General features: G+C 47.2%; 1 protein-coding gene across 1 annotated transcript in view; it reads right to left on the reverse strand.

The window, feature by feature from the left end:
* GABBR1 (gamma-aminobutyric acid type B receptor subunit 1) overlaps positions 1–20,158 on the reverse strand; it is a 190,217-nt gene extending 170,059 nt beyond the window's left edge. The window contains exon 1 of the mRNA XM_083424773.1: positions 19,640–20,158. The gene's annotated coding sequence lies outside the window, so the exon portion shown is untranslated. The remainder of the gene's footprint in view (positions 1–19,639) is intronic.
* Positions 20,159–20,546: the final 388 nt, after the last annotated feature.

A 20,546-nucleotide genomic window follows, 5' to 3' on the forward strand; every position in this document is an offset into this window, starting at 1 on the left:
AGTACTGTGTCCAGTTCTGGGCACCACAGTTCAAGAAGGACACTGAGAAACTGGAACGTGTCCAGAGAAGGGCAACCAAAATCGTCAAAGGCCTGGAAACGATGCCTTATGAGGAACGGCTAAGGGAGCTGGGCATGTTTAGCCTGGAGAAGAGGAGGTTAAGGGGTGATATGATAGCCATGTTCAAATATATAAAAGGATGTCACATACAGGAGGGAGAAAGGTTGTTTTCTGCTGCTCCAGAGAAGCGGACACGGAGCAATGGATCCAAACTACAAGAAAGAAGATTCCACCTGAACATTAGGAAGAACTTCCTGACAGTAAGAGCTGTTCGACAGTGGAATTTGCTGCCAAGGAGTGTGGTGGAGTCTCCTTCTTTGGAGGTCTTTAAGCAGAGGCTTGAGAACCATATGTCAGGAGTGCTCTGATGGTGTTTCCTGCTTGGCAGGGGGTTGGACTCCATGGCCCTTGTGGTCTCTTCCAACTCTATGATTCTAGGATTCTAAGTGTTGCAAGCCGCCCTGAGCACAGTTTCTACAGCGAAAGGGAGGAGGGATATAAATCCTCGGTTCAGGAAATGAATAACGAGAGGCAGACACTCCTTCTCATTGAAGCTAGCAGGGATTCCTTTCTGAACACAAAACACATGTACACACACAAAGCTGCTCAGTATGGATTGTCACCATTGATCCACCTAGTCCAGTCCTGTCTTTGCTGTGACAGACAGCTCTCAAGGCTTGCAGGGCAGAGGGTGGTCTTTTAAAGCCGTGCTGCCTGAGAATGTGGATATGTGTGTGTGTTTATGAAGCTGGATATTCCAAGGATTGGTCCTGGGGAAAACCGAAAAGTGAAGTAAAAAAAGAATGGGAGTGCCTAAATGAATACCTCAAAAGTCAAGTTTCGAGGGCAGAAATATGGCTGAGTCTGGAATAACCTTGTGAAGTGAAAGGATATGAAAGAAGGTTTTATATCTGGATGCTAGGATAGAGATGATAAGGAAAACAGGAAGACACAATGAGAGATAAAGGAGGTGTTGTGGGATTGGTGGAAGTCAATGTTTGTTTTTATTTTTAGTGTTTATAATATTAACTTGTAAGATACGGATTTGTTTTTTTGTTTTCATAGAATCATAGAGTTGGAAGAGACCACAAGGGCCATCGAGTCCAACCCCTGCCAAACAGGAAACACCATCAGAGCACTCCTGACATATGGTTGTCAAGCCTCTGCTTAAAGACCTCCAAAGAAGGAGACTCCACCACACTCCTTGGCAGCAAATTCCACTGTCGAACAGCTCTTACTGTCAGGAAGTTCTTCCTAATGTTTAGGTGGAATCTTCTTTCTTCTAGTTTGGATCCATTGCTCCGTGTCCGCTTCTCTGGAGCAGCAGAAAACAACCTTTCTCCCTCCTCTATGTGACATCCTTTTATATATTTGAACATGGCTAAGCCAAAACCTTTATTGCATTAGCAAACTGCCATAGCAAAATAAGACAATACAAAAAAGAAAAAAGACAAACTAGAGACAAGCAACCCAGCAAAGTTCAGGTGTTTTGGCTGGCGTAGTGACATTTAAGTTACCCGAAGACAATAATGCAAAGATATAATAGCCAGCGCCCAAAAACTAGTATGCGGGTATATATAAAGCACAAAATGGCCCCGGAACAGACTCAGCATATTGAGTTAAAAGTAATAAAAAGATTAAAACAGGTCCAGGTCTAGGGCACGCTACCCTGTCAGAGTAGCCCTGAGTTTCAGTGCCTGCACTATGAATATTGCCACCCCACGTGAGATTTGGGGATTTGCGTCCACAAGAAGCGATTTCAAACAGTCTTCCTTAGATGTAATGGTGGACGGGATCAAAAGGAGGAGCTTAGATCTTATTGGCTCATAAATAGGGCAGTAGAAAAAGAAATGTATGAAGTCCTCTACTTCATTCATTGTGCATGGACATAGACGCTGGGTAATAGGGGTCTTAGAATAAATCCCCTGCAGGAAGGCCGTGGGTATAGAATGGAAGCGGGCCATAGTAAACGCTCTTCTCAAGTTGGGCTCCGTCAGGTCTATCAAGTAGTTGGCAAGTGATCTTACCACTTTCACTTTAGGGAGCCACATGGAGAGGCGAGCTGAGGTGGACTGTGCCCGGTCCATGGCCTCGTCTCTTGTAAGAATCCAGGCCCGGATTTTATGTTTGTCCCAAGAGGACAGCGAGTCAAGATTTGGGAGAGAGTAGCGTGCAGTAATAGTCACCATGGCCTTGGACCATTTATTGCTTTGAGAACACGTTAAAAAGGCTTGCCTGGCTAGTAGGGGACCTGGGGCATTGATTAATTTACAATAAAAGCTAATAATTCTAATGTGGGCTCTCGCAACAATGGAGGGGAGGCCCAGTTCTGTTCTTAACTGTGCTGCAACCGAGCCCTTGGGGAGACCCAGTATCTTCCGTGCAAAAGAGTTTTGTAGAATCTCCAGCCGTTGTAGTGTTTTTAAATTCCACCCCCAGATTTCAACCCCATACAATAACATCGGGAGGACTTTGCTGATAAATGCTTTTCTGATTGGTGGAACCAGCTGGCCGCCTTTTGCATAGTAGAATTTCTCCAAGGCTTTGATGGTTCTGCGGGCAGCCAGGATGGTTGTATTTAGGTGAGCTGACCAGCTAAGCCCATGCTGAAAAATGATACCCAAATACTTGAATGCTGAACAATGTTCAATAGAATGGCCCTCAAAATTCCAGAGTGACTTCCGAGTTTTCATGCCAAAAGTAAGAATTTTGGTTTTGGCGAAATTAATTTTAAGGGAGTTGGTATCACAATATGTCATGAGCCCTCTGAGCATGTTGTTTAAGCCCAGCTTGGTTAATGACAGTATCACCATGTCGTCCGCATAGAGTAATATGGGGATCTTGAGCTGTTGTAAGGAGGGGGCAGATTGATTTAGGGCCTTCGTAGTTGTGACGATGTCATTGATATAGAAATTGAATAGAAAAGGGGCCAAGAGGCAGCCCTGTTTGACCCCTTTATTCAGAGGGAAAGAATCAGAAAGAGCTCCCAGAGGGCCGAATTTTACTCTGGCCGATATGTCATTATGAATTTCCATAAGAAGGAGGAGGAGTCTCTTATCTATGCTGGTGTGACTAAGCTTCTGCCATAGCCTATCTCTGGGAATGGAGTCAAAGGCGGAGGTCAGGTCCACAAAAGCCGCGTGTAGTTTGCAGTTGAACCTGTTTAGGTATTTATCAATCAGGGTAAGTAGAACAAGACATTGGCCAGATGTGCTGTGACCTTTGCGGAAGCCAGCCTGTTCCGGATGGAATAGCTTTGTTTCTTCTGCCCACTCAATTAATTTCTCTAGCAAGAATCTAGAGTAAACCTTGTATGATATGTCCAACAGGCTGATAGGTCGGTAGTTGCGCGGATCTTGTGGGTCCCCCTTTTTATGTATTGGGATAACTATGCTCTGTTTCCAGTTAGGTGGAATCTTAAGAGTAGCATTAATGGTGGTAAAGAGAGATGCTAAGATAGGGGCCCACCACGACTGGTTCGATAAGAATACCTCAGGTGGTATCATATCCTCCCCCGGGGATTTATCCCCTGATAGCATGCTAATTAGTTGAGTACATCTCTCTGGGGAGACTGGCTCCCAGGTGGGCAAGGCAGATGCTGGAAGGGTGGTGACTACATTTACGTCAGAATCTGAGGTGGAATACAGCTGAGCAAAGTGAGAGTGCCAGCTGGCTGCTGTGATGTTATTAACAATGAATGAGGGGGGTCTTAGACCTGCATTAATTAAATTCCAAAATTTCTTGTCGTCACGGGTTTTAATGGCCACTGACAGAGCCGACCAGCGTTCTTTCGCAAAGAGCAATTTCTTATGTTGGAGCAGCTTCTTATAGTATGAACGAAATTGGGCTAACTCCCTGATTTTGCTCTGAGTGCTGTCTGCTTTCATGTCTGACTGGAGAAATCTAAGCCTACTTCTGCACTGTTTGCATTCTTGGTCGAACCAGGTTTGATTCTTCCAGGATAGAATCGCACGGGAAGGTTTCGTAAGCGAAGGGAGCAAGTAGACTAGAATTTGCTGGAAAATTGAGAAATGATTCACATTCGTTGTTAACAGCTGAGCTTTCAGGGCTAGGATCTCAGGGGAATTTAGGAGGACTTTTATGTCTTGCTCCAGGTAGATGTCCCACTTCTTGCGTCCGGGGGCCAGGGTCGATGAATCCTGGGGGTGTGGTGAGCTGGGAGGCCCCAGCTGTGTGTGGTGAAAGGAGATGGCAATTGGAAGGTGGTCACTTTCGGTTCTGTTGAACACATTGAAACAGTATGCCTCATCATTAAATGCTGAGGAGGACCAGATGTAATCTATAACACTTGCCCCTCTAGATCCTAGAAAAGTATAGTATCCCCCGGACCAGTCTTTGGGTGTGCCGTGCAAGCTGTGCAGCCCGCAGTTTATAGTGAACTCCAGCAGTATGATGCCAGCCCTATTAATGGTCTTGTCCTGTGAATTCCACGTAGGAAACCACTCCTCTTCTATGAATAATTGCGACTTATCGGTGAATAAGCTTATATCTGCTCCGATTCTGGCATTGAAGTCCCCCATTATAAGGATCTCTGACTTTGGAAATTCAGCCCCAGATTTATCTAGAATAAATCTTAAATCCTCCCAAAGCTGATTTGAGTGAGAGGAGGAGTAGGTAGATGGATTGTACAAGTTTACACATATGAATTCCCCAAGCGAGCTGTTAGTGATGTGCAAAGTTTGAATGTAATTACTCTCTAACCAAAAGATAGGAGAGATATTAAGCTGAAGCTCCTGCGAAACAAATGTTGCCAGGCCTCCACTAGGGCGCCCATACAAGTGTGTTTTGGTCGCAGGAATCACAAAGGCGTCATAGCCCGGTAGGGATGGGGGGGGTGAAGATTCTAAGCACCAGGTCTCTTGTATACCCATAATCTGGAATTTCGCTAAAAACTCTTTCATATCCCCGTCATCCTGTTTGGACGTCCATCCTGCCACATTCCAGGATAGCACATTAAAGCAATTTGAGGAGGGACTATGTGCTAGTCAATTGCTCTGGTTGCTGGTGGGAAGGACATTGCCAGGGGTCTGAGACAGCTCCAGGCGAGGTACTACCGAAGGTATCGAAGGGGTGGTGAGTTGATTGATGTGACCAGCAGGGTCTTCAGTAAAACCTAAGTTGTCTCTTTGCACAGTGGGTTCCTTAACGTTTATATATTGGCTTGAAAAGGTTGCGGATAAATGAGGTTCTACCAAAAGAGGTTGACTGGCAAAGGACGAGGATATAGAGTCATTTGACTGGACCGCACTGAATGAAGACTCCAGGTCAGGCATAGAAGAATAGGACATTGACAGATTACCAGGATGAGGTGTGTTTGGCGCGTTACTCTTTAAGGCGGAGGACGAGGTAGTTGATTGCAGATCTATTAGTAGAGGTGAAGGGGGTCTGCGTTGCGACGGTGTATGAGGAGCATCCGCCAGGCAAACTGCCAAATCATCCGTTATTGGAGTCCCAGTATTTGGCAGGGGTTTCTGGGGTGTTAGCCCCTTCATAACTGGTTTCCTTTGATTTAATAGGTTGCTATGTCCAGGATTTGAGGAGATTTTCTCTTGAAGTACATGTGTAAGATGCTGCTTGAGTGTATCAAGCCTGTTTATAACTTCCTGCTGTTCTACTAATGGCAACTCGCCATAGGATGAAATAAGGTCCCTCTCCTCTGAGATATCCAGATGGCTGGGCCCGCTTTGGTCATGCTTCTTTGTTGCTGGAGTAGATAAACCAGGAAGCTTGGGCTGAGAGGGAGGGTGAGGTTCCCGGGTGGACAACTTGAGTTTCAAGACTGAGTCGCGCCTGTCTGGCGGGCAGCTACCTTTTTGTACGGTGCTGCGGAAGAGAGGTTTAATCCTGGTGTCATTAAAGACTCTTGTTGGGAAGATGCCCCAGGTGGCCAGAAACGCTTTACGCCTAACCAGTATGGAGGGAATTTTTGGAGACTGGAAGGAGAGCAATACTTTTTGGAGCCGATGGTGGTAGTTTAAAAGTTTCACTGTACTGAGGTCTATTAGCGGAGGCCAAATCTGAAGGAGTTGCCTCAGATGATCTTTGACATCTCTCGAATTATTCCACCTTGGGGACCTGGGGTCCCTACTGTGTATAGTTAGACATATTTTGTTTGGTTGTAAAATCAGAGATTGAGAGTCCAATTGAGTTTTTAGGAGGTGACCACCAGTACCACTTTCATGTCTAATAAGGGAGGTATACCTCTGTCCCTTTAAATCCCTCGGAGGCAGAGTGTGGTTGAGCTGGAGCTCTAGCAAATGGGCCTCAAGCTTTTGGTGGAGATTATCCACCTGCATGGAGATCCCATTTATGCTCTTAAAGATGCAGCGCAGGGTCCTGGTTATTAATTGGAAATGATCGAGTCCCATGCCAACGCCGAGGGCCAACTCGGGCTCCCCCTTCGAGGTGGCTCTCACCTCTTTGTCATTATCGTTGGCATTATTCGTTGTCTTCGAGTTCACCCCCTCCACTTCTATATCGGCTGCGAGGTCAATTAAAGGATTAAAACGATTGTGAGTTTCAACCATGTAGCTAACTTCCTCATTATTTCTATTACAGTTAAGAAAAAAAGTATCAATCTTGGACTGTTTGGGCCTCGGGGGAGGCATTGCCTCATCCAGGTCCCTTGGCCGCTTGCCATGGCCCATAGTGGAGATTAGAAGCAATATCCCCAATAATTGGAAGTATCCTAATACACCTTAGAGAGTATTGTAGGAAGCAGGGGAGTGGAGAGCGTAGAAGAAAGAAAAGTAAAGTTCGTTGCTTACTTACAATTCTCAGTCATTTCGGTTCAATGTCTTAAAGGTCAGACTTAGCAAGAGTTATTTTTGTGAGTATGCTTCTCTCCATTTTACCTCTTAAATTTCCTTGGCAGCAAATTCCACTGTCGAACAGCTCTTACTGTCAGGAAGTTCTTCCTAATGTTTAGGTGGAATCTTCTTTCTTCTAGTTTGGATCCATTGCTCCGTGTCCGCTTCTCTGGAGCAGCAGAAAACAACCTTTCTCCCTCCTCTATGTGACATCCTTTTATATATTTGAACATGGCTATCATATCACCCCTTAACCTCCTCTTCTCCAGGCTAAACATGCCCAGCTCCCTTAGCCGTTCCTCATAAGGCATCGTTTCCAGGCCTTTTTGTTGTTGTTGTTTTGTTGTTTTGTTTTGTTGTTGTTGCTTTTTTAGTTTTCTAATGTTGATTTTTGTGTGTTGTGTATTGTTATTTTTTGATATATTTCGTGTTGTTGTTGTGTGGAAAATACCAATAAAATTTATTATATATATATAAAAAAGGGAACTTCAAAATATGAGGCATATGAGACAGAAAGGTCTGTTACTGTAAATGTTAAATATGATATATTTCCGTATTATATCTACTTTATTTCTTAGGTGGCGGACACCACATACATGTAAAGCACGGGACTTCCTCAAAAGAATCCTGGGAACTGTAGTTTGCTGGGAATCATAGCTCTGGAAGGGATAAACTACAATTCCCATGATTCCTTGAGGGGAAGCAATGTGCTTTAAATGTATGGTGCGTATGAAGCCAACGCTGCCCAGTCACAGAAGGGGTGTATGCGCACCCTAGGTGAGAGACAAGGGTGGCTTGATTTTTCTGTTTCTGTGCCACAAGACTAGCCGGCATATCAAACATGCACCCAATGTAATTGATGGGCATTTTGTGCTTTTGTTATTTTACATTGTTTTGATTGGTTGTATTTAGCAGACTTCCACTGAATATTTCTTATCTGCTTGTTGATTGTAAGCGAACTCCTAAGTGGTTTATAAACAACAACAACAACATTATTAAATCGGCAAAAAGGACATTAAAAACAGGTATTTTTAAAAATTCAAAATATAATTAAATTTAACCAATTAAGCTGGAAACTGATTAAAATGCATGCCAATTTCTTTTTTCTTCTTCGTTTTCTTAGCAAACAATAAAACATATATTGGTCTTAACACTAAAGACCCAGCCTCCCGTCTATTCCATATTTCAATTTCATATTACTTATTGCCAACACACACTTTTATCATAATTAAACTTATTCTTAATATATCTAATTTCATGCCAATCTCTGCCTGTCTGGGTAAGCTTGCCTGAACAAAAATGTTTTTAGCGGGCACCGAAACGAGTACAGTGAAGGTTATAGACGATATAGATATGTACGCAGAAAGATAGATGTGGCGATATATATATAAATACGTACACAGGCACACAAAAAGCAGCAGGACACAGCAAAATGCCCTGCAAAGAACTATTTGGGTCAGCTGACAGTCATGGAATTGTGAATTGGCAAAGGTCACTGCTGCCTCCCAGGAGGGAAGAAGAAGAGTTTGGATTTGATATCCCGCCTTTCACTCCCTTTAAGGAGTCTCAAAGCGGCTCACATTCTCCTTTCCCTTCCTCCCCCACAACAAACACTCTGTGAGGTGAGTGGGGCTGAGAGACTTCGGAGAAGTGTGACTGGCCCAAGGTCACCCAGCAGCTGCCTGTGGAGGAGCGGAGACGCGAACCCGGTTCCCCAAATTACGTGACTACCGCTCTTAACCACTACACCACACTGACTGAGGGGAGGAGTGAGGCAGCCTGGTGCAAACATGCCGGTTGAGGCTGTTGGGGCATTTGCGCCGTGCCAGCCTCCTTCCCTTGCAAGTGACAGCCACCAACCTGCCAGGAATAGTGCCACTGCCCCACCTCGCAAGCTGCTTCTGGGCCGGGGAGACCTGGCTTCCCAGCCCTGATCAGCCCTGAAGTTCAACAGATGACTTTGAGCTCTTCACCCTCTGAGCCTAGCCTGCTCAGAAAAAGAGGGAACATTTTATCACATGTGGTGGGAATGTAAAAAGGTGAAATGCTTCTGGGAGATGATATATAATGAGTTGAAAAAAATGTTGAAATATACATTTATAAAGAAACCAGAAGCATTTTTACTGGGTATGGTTGGAAGTGATATAAATAGAAAAGAATGTAAGCTCTTTTTATATGCAATAACAGCAGCAAGAACGTTATTGGCCCAAAAATGGAAGCAAGAAGAATTACCGACGATTGAAGAATAGAGGATGAAGTTAATGGACTATGCAGAATTAGATAAACTAACAAGAAGAATTCGAAACAAGCGGGACCAGAAATTCACGGAAGACTGGAGTAAATTTACGGATTATTTGAAAAGTATTTGTGAAGATCAGATGACTTTTGTAGGTTTGCAAGATGTTCTGTGAGGAGTATTATTGGAAGTATTGCAAAAATAGATAAGGGGAAGGATAATTTGTTAAGAGATTTAAAGGCAATATAAAGTTAAGAAATGTATAAGAAGTGGACAAAATGGTGGATTACCAGAGGTGCTGATGGAAGTCTAAAAAGATTGTGTAAGTGATAAGTTTTGTGGTACATTTTATAATTTATATGTTAAAATCAATAAAAATTACTATAAAAAAGAGCCTAGCCTGCTCAACAAAGGATGGTGCCCCACGCCAGAGCTGTCCTTCAACTCACCCCAAGCTCACTGCCCTGTCAAATACCACTCTGGCAGGCGGGCGATGCCCTTTGCTCCTGCTGTGAAAAGCAGTTCTGGGGTTCCACAACAGCACTGGCAGAAAACCACACCATTGCATTCTGGGATAGCTCATCCAGGTCTGGCGCCATCGCCTGATTTTGACGCCCAACGGGAGCACAGCATGGCTTTAAAGCCAAGATGCAGAAACCAGTGGGACCCTCTAGATCAGCCTTTCTCAGCCTGTGGTTCCCCAGATGTTGTTGGACTACAACTCCCATCACCCCTAGCTAGCAAGGCCAGAGCTCAGGGATGATGGGAGTTGTAGTCCAGCAACATCTGGGGACCCACAGGTAGAGAACTGCTGCTCTAGATGTTGGTGGGCCACAGTTCCCATCCTCCTCCTCGGCTATTGACTATGTTGGTTGGCCAAGGGCCTTTGAAGGACTCACCTGCCTTAAAAGAAACCCTGTTTCCCATGCTAGGAAACACGACGCTACACGTTTTCTGGGTTCTTTTTTCTTTTCTTTTGACTGAAGGAGCAAAGCGGCGTTCATCCTCTTATTATTCTCCTCACAGCTTCGTTGGGTGTGCGAAAGCGTTACTGGAGCAAGTTTAAAAAGGTAGCCGAATGATCTGACCCCCGTGAAGCTGCCTTTGAGTGAGTCAGGCCACTGATTCATGGAGCTGAGTGCGTCTCCTCTCAGCTGCAGCAAACGGTTCCCCAAGGTCTCAGGCAGTTACGAAAGAGGGAGAGGAAAATCCGACCATCCACCTTCCCCACTATTTTATCGTTTCCCATCGTATCACGCCCTCCTCCACCCCCAGCCATATTTTATTGTCGAAACCAAAAAGCTCCAGACATTTGCAGGGAAGAGTCTGTAGCCCCTGGGTCATTTTGATCATGTCATTCTGCATCTTTTCCAGCTCTGTATATGTTAACATTGTAATCTGTCCTGGGATCTTAGCCTGAAGGGCAGGTAAACAACAACAACAACAACAAATCATTTTATTTTATTTTATTGAGATAGGGGTGACCAGAATGGTACAGACCTTTCCAAATGCAAACCCATAATGGATTTATGTAAAACGCGCCGCAATATGGGTAGCTGCCTTCACAGTTATAGGTAAAGGTAAAGGCACCCTTGACCATTAGGTCCAGTCGTGGCTGACTCTGGGGTTGCGGTGCTCATCTCGCTTTATTGGCCGAGGGACCCAGCGTACAGCTTCCGGGTCATGTGGCCGGCATGACTAAGCCGCTTCTGGCGAACCAGAGCAGCGCACGGAAACGCCGTTTACCTTCCCGCCGGAACGGTACCTATTTATCTACTTGCACTTTGACATGCTTTCGAACTGATAGGTTGGCAGGAGCTGGGACCAAACAATGGGAGCTCACCCCGTTGCGGGGATTCGAACTGCTGACCTTCTGATCAGCAAGTCCTAGGCTCTGTGGTTTAACCCACAGCGCCACCCACGTCCCTTGCCTTCACAGTTATAGTATCGTAGAATTGTAGAGTTGGAAGGATCCAAATGGGTCAACGAGTCCAGGAATATTTTGCCCAACATGGCGCTTGAATTTACAACACTGAGATTAAGAGTCTCAACTGAGCTATCCCAGATTCTTTCCTAAGCATGGAATTTGCCTTGTTCATGTTTACTGAGGGTCATGGTCAGTCACTGCCAAGTCTCTCTCTCTCTCTCTCTCTCTCTCTCTCTCTCTCTCTCACACACACACACACACAGAGAGAGATTTGCCTCAATATGACTAGCTTTACACTTACTTGCACTGATTTTTACTCAACATTTTGTTGCCTCTAGAACCTTCCTGCTGCTGTGATTGTATTCATTTTACTGCCGCTGTCAATTTTATGGCCTTGTTTTATTGTGGTTCGTGGGCGGATGCTTGTTCTAAATTACTTTCCAAGTCACTTTTGGCTCCCGAATGACAAACAACAACAGGGTAACAAATAACAAGCATACACAAATGGAGGGCCTGGCTCTTGTCCTATGACCATTGAGTTCACTCATGAGCATTTGGGGGAGGGACCTCATCACAAGCAATTGTGAGGGAAACCAAGGTGCCTCTTGTCTCCTTGATCACTGCTGCCTACATCCATACTGACATTTGCAGCAAATGCTAAAAGGTTGGTGAGGCTGGCCTTCCTTTTCCAAAAGCCATGCTGATCCTTCATCAGCGAGGCTTGTTTATCTATAATTCTAGCTTACCCAGGGAAAGGCATTAAGTTGACAGGCTTGTAATTTTCTAGCTTTGCCCTTGCTATGCTGTTAAAAATTGATGTTATGTAGGCTACCTTCCAATTGTCTGTTAAGGAGGCTGATTACAGCGGCACGTTGCAGGCTGTTATTGGGAGATCAATAATTTCACGTTTTAGCTCCTACAGAACTCCGGAGTGCTCTTCACTGCACACACACACACACACACACACACACCCCTACAACTATATTATCAAGGCTATGTTAAAAATTGTCAGGGTGGACTTCGTGCTGAACCCTATTCCAAGGCCCTCTATGCCTCTGACAGATAAACAATTCATCACGTATGCAGCCTTGCTCCATTTTCCTTCTCTCCTGTCTTCCTTTATGTCTGAAATCTTCTGCAACACCAACCGGACGACTGTTCAGAACGATATTCAGAACTCTCCTGCAACCTGAAATGTAGCCGCTTGTTTCCCTTTCTTTGCGGCAAGGAAGCAACTTCTATGGTACGACCTGCCACACACATGAAATAAGCCCCAGCAAGGGGCAGGGTGGCCAACTGCTCTTTAACATCCGGCAAACTCCTGCTGCGGTGATTATTACAGCAAGGGCTGCGGTGTGGCGACAAAGATCAGCAGAACAAAAGGAAAACGACACAGAACAAAATACAAAGGGTCAGAAAGGTTTAGGCTGGAAATGTCTTCATCAGGAACAGAAAAGGTATCTGACTCACTGCCAAGGGAGGAGAGTGCCAGGCAAGAACCAAGGGTCACTGCTGGTGGGCACCTACCCGGGCCAACACTCCAGAAGGCACCTGGCCTGGCTGTTCCTCCTTGCTGGTGTTACTACCTGTCCCACTGTCCTCCAAATTTTGTGGTGGAGGAGCTCAGGGCCCGGGGTCACATGCAGCCCTCAGTGGTAGATCTTAGGAGAGCCAGTGTGGTGTAGTGGTTAAGAGCAGTAGACTCGTAATCTGGTGAACTGGGTTCGCGTCTCCGCTCCTCCACATGCAGCTGCTGGGTGACCTTGGGCCAGTCACACTTCTTTGAAGTCTCTCAGCCTCACTCACCTCACAGAGTGTTTGTTGTGGGGGAGGAAGGGAAAGGAGAATGTTAGCCGCTTTGAGACTCCTTCGGGTGGTGATAAAGCGGGATATCAAATCCAAACTCTTCTTCTTCTTAGGCTCTCAAATTTCAGCAGTGCCCTACGCAACGCTGAAATTTGGAGCTCCGTTCCACAGCACGGTGCCTGGCTCAACCGCACTGGTCACACTACCCTAAAACTGCCTCTGTGGCCCTCCAGACCTCTCTTTCTGGCCCTTGACATCTTCACAGGCCATCCCCTCTCCCTCGGCCACACCACTCACTAGCCTTGCCTCGCACCTTGAGCATTTTTGCCTGGCTGGGGCACGAACTCGAAGTCTGGTAGTGCCTCTTGCTTGTTTGAAGGACAGAAAGGGATGGTAGAAACTTGTCCAGTGCACAAAGGTCAAATGTGCAGCCATTGCTCCGCCCACTTTGGCCCCGCCCACCACTGGCATATGGCCCCTGTGAAGCTTGTGTGGGAGGGAGTGTGGCCCCTGGGCTGAGAAAGGTTCCTATCCCTGGTTTATGCAACTGGTAAAAGGAAATGTGCCCACTCAGGTGTGGTGTGGGGGTACTGAGAGCAGCCAGAGAAGAGGCAGCAGAACAGAGGCAACCCTATTTCCAGCCTGTTTTAGGTAGATGGGAATGTGGGCTGTAGCTCAGTGGTTGAGCACATGCTTTGATCCCGGGTTCAACCCTTAGCAGTTCTAGGTAAGGCTGGGGAAACTTATCTTGTCAGAAACCCTTGAAAGCCACTGCCAATCGGTGTCAACAATAGTTAGATGGACCAATAGTCTGAAATTGTTGTAAAGCCTACACTCAGCTGTTGATTTTCTTCTAACCATGGTTCCCTGTGCCTGCTTTTATAAAGCAGTCTCCCATGTCCTTACACACAGCTGTTGGTTTTCTTCTAACCATGGTTCCCTGTGTCTGCTTTTATAAAGCGATCTCCCATGTCCCTACACACAGCTGTTGGTTTTCTTCTAACCATGGTTCCCTGTGTCTGCTTTTATAAAGCAGTCTCCCATGTCCCTACACAAAGGTGTTGATTTCCTTCTAACCATGGTTCCCTGTGCCTGCTTTTATAAAGCAATCCCTCAAGTCTCTACAAACAGTTGTTGGTTTTCTTCTAACCATGGTTCCTGTGTCTGCTTTTAGGAGGCAATGGAAGATGACCTGGTCAATCCTTTTCTTAATGCCGGTGTTTTGTGAGATACGCACAAACTCACACACACAGCAAGGGCTTTCACACAACTGCCTGAGAATCTCCACATGTTGACTTGTGAAACAGATTTTTGGAACTGGGCAAAAAGATACATAAGGCAGTCTTCCCCTTCAGAAGTAGAAATTCCAGGCTGGAACACGGCTCCAGCCCAAAACAGTCTATGCAGCAACATAAAACTTTAGAATCGAAATGTTGTCATGACTTATTTGCACAAATCTAAGCATTGCTATTATTGCGAGGTAACAATATTCACTTGTTGCGCCTAAATGGAATCAATAAAAAGTCAAATGATATAAAGGGAGGGAAAACTAAATATGTTTTGACAGTCTAGCTGTAGCTTTAAAATCCAGTAAAGCACATTTCCATTCTTCATATTTTTCCTTGCAAGGCCAATATTTCTCCAGTGTAATTTACTCAAACTTCACCTCTGCCATGAATTCACTGTATTATCTTATGACGACCAGCATCCCTCAGCTTCCGCCCAAACACCACCAAATATATTTCAGTGATAGTACTGGCCTACCTTACAAGTTTGTTGTAATAAATACTGAAATAATGTAAGTGAAGCATATTCTGCATACAGACCACACAGTTGTAGCACATGGCTTCCTCCAAAGACTTCTAGGAACTGTAGCTTATTAAGGGTGCTGGGAATTATAGCTCCCTGAGGGGTAAACTAAAGTTCTCAGAATTCTTGGGAGGGGAAGAATGTGCTTCAGATGTATGGTGTCTATGCAGCATACGTTTCACTTACATTATTTCGCTACTCATTACAACAAACCTGTAAGGTAGGGCCAGTTTTAAAACTCAAAAATGCTATAAGGTGATAACAACAACAATGGTATTATATAATATTATAATTGTCTAACAACAACAACAAGAAGAAAGCAACTTTGTGCCACACATTTCAATTACAGAGCTGCGTTCAAAAGAGTACATTATATTGGGATCAAACTATGATATTGTCCATGACTACCAGTGTGAGTTCTAGACATGGAGGTGCCTGAATTCATATATCTTTTATGGGCTGGAACTGGAATAGTACAGAACAAGAGGAGAGGAGAGGAAAGCTGTGGAACATAGGGAGAAACCACAGAAGCTGAGGAAGAGGAGGACACATCCTCCCAAAAAAATATTGTCACGTGTCTGTGTGTGGCATGTGGGATATAATAATGGGGTTATAAAATTCTGCCCTGTGAGGAGAAAGCAGGCGAAAGAGAACCTTTTTTCTTCCGCCTTCTTATCGTTAGAACTGGCAGTCAATTCAGGACAGACCAAAAAAAAAAAACAAACCAACATTTATCCACACAACACAAAATGAACTGATGGAACTCACTGCCACAAGATGTGACTATGGCGTCTGGGCTCAAATTCCTCTGAAAGGGAGAACTGGGCAGTATGTCTCTGGATTCCAGATAGCCGGAGCAACCTCAGGGGAGGACTGTGGCTCACACCGTAAACCATGGGTAGGCAACCTAAGGCCCGGGGGCCAGATCCGGCCCAATCACCTTCTCAATCCGGCCCACGGACGGTCTGGGAATCAGCGTGTTTTTACATGAGTAGAATGTGTCCTTTTATTTAAAATGCATCTCTGGGTTATTTGTGGGGCATAGGAATTCATTATTTTTCCAAAATATAGTCCGGCCCCCCATAAGATCTGAGGGACAGTGTACCGGCCCCCTGCTGAAAAAGTTTGCTGACCTTGCGGCGTAAACCCATGGGAACATTTGCCTGACAGGAAGTCACTGAGTGGATGGGATCTTCTTCCATTGTTGGGCCTGAGGTAGGCCTGACTGAGATTAGAGAGTGGTTTACATGTTGGAATTGTCAGAGTTGGGGGGAACTGCTATGTATGTATTGGTGTGTTTGTGTGTGTGTGTGCGTGTGTGTGTGCACGCACGCAGGATGCACAAAGCTGTCAGAGGGGCCTTCTCCCCCACAGGTGCTCTGTCTCCTGACCCCAGCGGGGTAATTAACCCAGGCATTAATAAAAGCTGACAACAACCGCTAAGCCGGTTGCCTAGCTACGCACTCTGCCACAGGGCCTGGGCACACACACAGGCCTCACAACAGGCTCCTCCCAGCTGCACCTCTCCTGCTTCCCTTCCGGCACCTTCTTGGGTCCCGCAGCACTCCACGCGCAGGGCAACGCTTGGCGAAGGCACCGCAGCTCCTAAAGCCAGGGCGCGAAACGCCACCAAAGGTTTCAGCCAGACGCTGCTGGAAGGAAGCTCTCGCAGCAAATCTCCAGCTGCCCAGTTTCCCTTTGGGCACTGCTGGAAGGAAGCTCAGAGCGGTGCCCCAGCCCTCCTCCTCCTCCTCCTCCCCCTTCTCCACAGCGCCATCCTGGCCACTGACAGTTCCTTACCCTTGAAGCCCCAAGAGACAGAAGTGATCAGGGCTGAGCCCTGGGAAACATCCGCTCCCGGAATCTATTTAGAGACCGGAGGAATCAGCACTTTGCCAGGAAACAAATAAATGCAATCAAAGAGCTTCTCCGTTACTTCTGCCACCTTGGTTAGTTCAGCCATTAATATTAATCAGGCTGCTGTCCCACTTTTCTGCGTGCAAAGTGCTTTACAGTCCTCGACGCATTTATCATCGTAAGAGCCGTCCTGGGAGGCAGGCAGGGATGGCAACGTTTTGCATTTAACCTAGCACTTCAAATCTTGATGGTTTTTTAAAAATAATTTTTATTCATGTATTTTGCACGCGTTCTAACCCAAAATAGTCCATGCCACCACAACATAGACTTAGAATCAAGATATTGTCCCTACTTATACACACAAAGCTAACAGCAATAAGTTACTAGGTAACACCTGGCCTGCATGCTATGCTTATGATTAATTGCATTTTACATTGCGAAGCTTTTTTTCCTTGTTTTACCTTTGAAGGTGATAATAAAATTACTAACTTAAATTACTAACTAATATGGGACAGGGGGAGAGATCCACCTCATCAAATGATTTTTTTGAGGTTGCTTACTAATAAAAATAGCAGCAATGATGTTGTCTTGGCTAGCTTTCCAAGAACTATACATGGTGGGCAAACGTGATTAGTATTATCCCCATATTACAGACTCGGGGATTTAAGACTGAAATACCAGTTTAGCGAGCTCACGGCTGAGGTGACCTTTGAGCGAGGGGTTTCCTGGCTCAAGTCTCATACGCTTTACCACTTTTCAGATTAAACCTCAACACAGTGGGGGAAACTAGTGAGTCATACCTGCATAGCCAAACATCCCAAAGGAAATATGCATTTTGAAGGCAACCATGCTAGTCTGGTTACAAGCAAAGGCAAGGAAGGGTTTTTTGGCACCTTTAAAAAAAACCTAGTTGTTGCGGCACGCACGTCCGTGCGTGAGAGTTCACCTCTTCAAATGCCTGGAGTGCTATCCTCAAACGATAGACGCACACAAATAAATCCACAGATACATTCCACACTGATAATACGCGTCGTGTACCTAGCAAAGTGGATTCTAGTCCATGAAAGTTTATGCCGTCCAAAATCTGCGCAACAAAACTCCACTGAATTTAATCTCCGTTCAGTGTACCTGGTCTGAGGCTATCGGTCGGTACCCACCTATCCCAGGTTAGCATTGACCCCTCGTTCCCCATCCACAGTCTCCATTGTGCTTGCAACCTGCCCTGAAGTGTGGGCCATTTGTCTTCATGTGACACTTCGATGTGGGATGCAGCCACCCCTGAGTGAATGCTTGCTCAGCTCTGCTGAGCAGCCTCTAGTCAGTGCCCAGAAGCATGCTTGCAGCTGCCTGGAGGGCTAAGATGTACGATAGCCACGGTTTCCTAAACACAGGCAGGATCAAGGGGGGAACTCTTGGCCACAGTGGCTCAAGGGAGGAGTGTGTGCGTGCGAATGCGGACGTGCAGTTTTGAAGGGGTGTGTGGGGAAGCTCTTAGCACAAGGAAGAACGTGGTTGTGGGAAGAAGACGCACAGGAGTCAAGGGTGAGATGAAGACCATCTGGTCCAACTCCTGCCCTAAGATATCAGGGGTGGCCTTCAAGATGCCGTAGGACTCCAACTCCCTACAGCCCCAGTCAACATGGCCAATGGTCAGGGATGATGGGAATCCAAATAACATCGGGACGGCCACAGGTTAGCAACCTCTGCTGACCCCCTTGCAGACATAAACTCCCTCTTTTTCCAGATTTGATGGCTGTGCTGCAAGGCAAAGGGCCCTAGTGGCAGAATTGTCTACTCTACCCTCAGGGAATCATAGAACTGTAAAGTTAGAAGGGACCCCAAGGGTCATCTAGTCCAACCCCCCTGCAACGCAGCGATTTCAGCTAAAGCATCCATGGCAGATGGCCATCAAGCCTGTCATAGAGTCGGAAGGGGCTGCGAGGGTCATCTAGTCCAACCCCCTGCAATGATGCGATGAATAATGGCAGGAGCAGAGAGAGCCAGTGCGGTGTAATGGTTAGAGCGTCAGAACTAGGACCTGGGTTCAAATCCCCACTCAGCCATGCACAGAACTCCCCGAGTGACCTTGGGCCAGTCACAGTCCTCCACCCAACCTACCTCACAGGGTTGTTGTGAGGGGGGAAATGGGGGAGGGAGGAGCAAACCACCACATACGCCAACCTCGAGCTCCTTGGAGGAATGGCGGGATACGGATGCAATAAATAAAGAGCTGATAGTAAAATACCGCTGCAACAAATTGCTCAAGCCAAGGGCTTTTTTGAAAAAAGAAGAAGAAAATATTTCTCTGGGTTCATAGGGAGCAATAACTCATTTGGCCATCACACCGTGTGGGTGGCAAGCACCCTCCAAGTACACAGGGAGGGAGGGAGGGAGAAGGTGAGGCGTGTCCAGACAGGAATGTAGGGTAGAGCAGGATTGTAAGTGGTGGAGGGAGCAGAGGAGCGCATCAGAACCAACTAGGCCTTAATGTCACCCCATTGGTGCCCTCCCTAGAGATTCAGGCCTCCTCCTTACCCCTCTGCACTCCCCCTCCCCCTCTGCTCCGCAAATGCCAAGTGAAACAGGACTAGTGAGAGCCCCTGATTAAGCTGTCTCCCTGGCCTAGCTCTGGGGACAGGCGTAAATCAAGCAGGCTGGCACCAGGCATAAATCCAAGCCTTGCTACAAAGCACCCGCTCTGTAAATCGCTGCCCTGCCCACAGGGGATGGCCCTGGCGCTTGGCCACCTGGGCAGCAACGCCGCCTGGTGTCCTGAGCTTCCCAGAAGACCAGAAATTCACCCCCCCTCCATCAAGAAACACACACACACACATAAACAGACTTGCCCTCCCCTCCTGCTCTCTCCCTCTGCCCCCTGCCTAGAGTCCATTGCCCAGCCTTCTCCATCAATTAACCCAGGGCAACCTGTTCCCGATTGCCACAGCGCTGAGTGCCAGTAGAGGAAGGTGTTTGAGGGGGGGACAATAGGCAAGAATCGGGGAAGAGCTTTTGCCTCCATAACCACCACCACCACCAGTACTACTAACGCCACCCCCGGCTCTCTCCCCCCCCCCCCCCCCCGCACGGTAGGCCAAAAAGCAACTGAATCCTTACCTGGGGCGCTGTCCGCGGTAGCCGATTTTCCAGGCGAGGGCGAAGGAGGCGCCCGAAGAGGCGGCTCTCTGGTAGAGAGGTGGGCAGAGTCCCCTTGGTGATGGAGAGCGAGCGATCCGAGGAGAAGCCAGATCCCAGTCAGCGAGGGGTTCCCAGCGGCGGCTGAGCCATCCCAGAGGCTGAGAGAGCCGGCGGCAGCGGCGGCGGCGGAGAGACCGACGCACGGGCGGGCGGATGCGGGAGGTTGTGGAGAGAGAGAGGGACAGCCCTCTTGGTGATGGAGAGATCCCAGCTGGAAGAGGAAGCAACCTCGCCTGGCAGCGCGGGCGTGTTGGTGATCTGGTGCGGGGGGGGTGAGTAGGCAGGACGGCGGTCTTGGTAGATCCCAGCGCTGGATCCTAACAGATCCAAGACATGAGGAGGAAAGGCTGGGAGAGGTGTTGGTGGCGGTAGTAGTGGCGGTAGTGGCTGGGATCTCCCCGAGCAGCAGCTGGGGACCCGGAGCAGCGACCGCGCAAAGCCGAGAGCGGGAGGGGGAGGGTGCCCGGTGCCGGGAAAGGAAAGGAATGGGAGGGGAGGGGAGGGGCCGCTCTGTCCGTCTCAGCCCGCCTCCCCCGCCCGCTTGGGCGGCTGTCGCTGCTTTCTCCGGAGGAGGATGGATAAAAGGATGATGATGATGGAGGCGGGGAGGGGCCTGTGAGAGAGGGAGAGAGAATGAGAAAATGTGTGTGTGTGTGTGTGTGTTTGCGCGCCCGCCTGTATCCCTAAATCAATGGGCAAAGGAAGGAGGGTCTTTCTTTCTCGGGGGTGAAGTGGAGGGGGCGGGGGAGGTCTGTCCGGGCAGGACTTTGGGGCAGATGCCCAGGACCCCGCGCAGAGGAGGCTCCCCCACCCACCCCAAAAATGC

Source organism: Podarcis tiliguerta (assembly GCF_965153285.1).
Source record: "Podarcis tiliguerta genome assembly, chromosome: 2".
In the NCBI taxonomy this organism is placed as follows: domain Eukaryota; kingdom Metazoa; phylum Chordata; class Lepidosauria; order Squamata; family Lacertidae; genus Podarcis; species Podarcis tiliguerta.